Raw genomic sequence first — 2,966 nt, forward strand, 5'->3', positions numbered from 1 at the left:
CGACATTACACCTAGAGAACTCTCCCCCCATGCCCTGGCCTATGATTTCTCCAATGAGAAAAAGCCCAAGGTGGACATCAAGCTTCATCAACATTGTAAAATGCTTCCCAGGAGCTCTACTTGAGTCTCACTTCACAAGGATTGCTGGGGGAATGTGTGGGACTAGACCACTGGGGATCAGATAGAAATGGAAAGGGAGAATGGGATTAACAATAACCATCCCTCAGATCTTGAAGACCTTGGAGTGGCACTTAAGCAAAAAGGAGGCCTATCTGCAGAGTGGCCTTATCGGGACAGGGAGCCCAACCAGAAGTTCTGCCTGATTTGTGTTCCCAGCCAACAGATTGTATCAGCCACAGAACCCATTTTACAACCCTTCCTGGGCAGGGAAAGAAGTTCAATGCCTATCCAACAGTTCTGCCTCAATGGAAAGCCTGGCTGAGGATGTCTGGCAGCCACCAAGCACATTCGATTGCTCACCTAGACAGGGAAGCAACTTGGAAGCCCCACCCAACTGCTGAACGTAGCCACCAGTCCTGTCCCACCAGGAATCCTGGCCAGAGAAAGTAGGCAGCTGGGGAGCCCATATGGCACCCCTGCTCAGGGATGGACCCAGGCTTAGAAGCTCTGCCCAACTATTAAGCATAATCTCAGGCCCCACAAAACAAGAGAGCCTGAAGAGAGAAGCTGGGGAGCCTGTGAGCCAAATCTATAGTAGTATCTAGCCCTAGAGCCCATCCTACAACCCCATCCAGCTGCAAGGCCCAGCCTCTGGCCATGGCTGATTGCCGAACACAGCCTTTGGACACATCCAGGCAGAGAGCATGGCCAGTGACCCACCCCTGTAATCACAGAACACAGTCTCCAGCCCCACCCAACTGTGTGGCACAGCTGTAGGCCAGCCAGCCAGCCAGAGCACCCAGCCAGTGCCCTCCTCCAACAGCAGAGCACAGCCAACCGCCTACCCAATCAGGAATGCCAGCCTATAGCCCTGCCCAAATTCAGGCACAGCCTATGGTCCCATCTAGTCACAGATGCCTCACTGGACAGCAAAGCCCTATCTGTGGCCCCACCTGAACAAGGGGTCCAGCCAGGAGTACCAACCAGTCGGGGAGCACAGCCTGAGGCCCCACCCAACAAGGACCATTTGTTGAAGCCATCCCACAGTCCTGCCGAATCATAGAGTACAAGCAGCAGCATTGCCCTGCCAAGGAACATAGCCTGTGACACTGTGCGACCAGAGGTGACTGCGAAACCCAGCTGGTAGATTGCAAAGCCCACTCAGCAGCCCCACTTGACATGGAACCCAGCCAGCAGTCCACCCAAACCACAGAGCGCAAGCAGTGGCCTGACCCAACTATAGTCCTGATAACAAGCCCTGCCACAATCAATACTCAGTGACCTGTCCACAACCCCAGGCTGGGTTGACTGGTGAAGGTCTCTTCCTGCCACACAGAACCAATAAAGCTCGGAAACTGAAACAATTTCCTCAAATATGCAGATATTGATGCAAGGATACAAGGATCATGAAGAATCAGATAAACCTGATACCACTAAAGGAAACTAATAAATCTCCAATAATGACCTTAAAGAAATTGAAATACATGACCTGGCTGATAGAGAATTCAAATTCTCCTCCTGATGAAGTTTAGTGAACCATAAGGACACACAGAGAGATGACTCAACAAAATTAAGGAAATAACGCATGAGGTCAACAAAGAAATAGAAGCCATCCAAAAAGAAAAAGAAAAAAAGCCAAAATCCTAGAGTTGAAGAATACAATAACAAAACTGAAGAATTCAATAAAAATCTTCAACAGCAGACTATACCAAGCAGAAGAAAAATCAGTTAACTCACTTCTGGATATATATCTAAAGAAAATGAAATCAGAATCTTGAAGAGTTACCTGCTTTCCCACATTCATTAGTTTTATTCATAATAACCAAATATGGAAACAACCTAAATGTCCATATATAGATGAATGGATAAAGGACATATGACTATATATGGATAGGTATATACAAATATATAGTGAAATATATAGAATGGAATATTCTTCAACCATGAAAAAGGGAATCCTGCCATTCACAACTATATAGATGGAGCTTGAAGGCATAATGCTAAACAAAATAAATGAGACAGAGAAAGACAAAATACTACATAATCTCACTTACATGTGAAGTCTGAAAAAGCAGAACTCTTAAAAATAGAGTAGAATGGTGGTTAGCAAGGGCTGGAAGTTTGGGGAAATGAAGAGATGTTGGCCAAAGGATACAAACTTCCACTTATAAGACAATTAAGTTTTGTAGATCTAATGCACAGCATGGTTGCTATAGTTAATAATACTGTTTTATACACTAGGAAGTTGCTAACAGAGTAGCTCTTAGATGATCTGACCACAAAAAAAGAAACAGTAATTATGTGACACGATTGAAGTATTAGCTAATGCTATGAGGATAATCATTTTGCAATGTATAAGTGTACCAAATCAACACATTGTACACTTTAAAATTACACATTGTTAAGGGTGCCTGGGTGGCTCAGTCAGTTAACCATCAGACTTCAGCTCAGGTCATGATCTCAAGGTTTGTGAGTTCAAACCCCACATCAGGCTCTGTGCTGACAGCTCAGAGCCTGGAGCCTGCTTTGGATTCTGTGACTCCCTCTCTCTCTGCCCCTCCCCTACTCAAGATTTGTCTCTTTCTGTCTCTCAAAAAATAAATAAACTTACACAATGGCATATGTCAGTTATACTCAATAAATGCAGGGGAGAAAAACTTAACAAAGAACAAAACAATTCACTACCACCTCCTGCCAACCCACTCCTTGGATTTCAAAATTTGTTCAAAGAGGAAGGACTAGAAAATCTTCATTTTGATTTTCTAAGACATAATAAATGCCAATATTCCAAGGACAACAACAAAGAAGAAATTATACTTTCATTCCTATGCTATCATTATGAAAAT

Source organism: Hyaena hyaena, unplaced genomic scaffold, assembly GCF_003009895.1.
Source record: "Hyaena hyaena isolate Hyena2069 unplaced genomic scaffold, ASM300989v1 scaffold_2240, whole genome shotgun sequence".
Taxonomy (NCBI): Eukaryota; Metazoa; Chordata; class Mammalia; order Carnivora; family Hyaenidae; genus Hyaena; species Hyaena hyaena.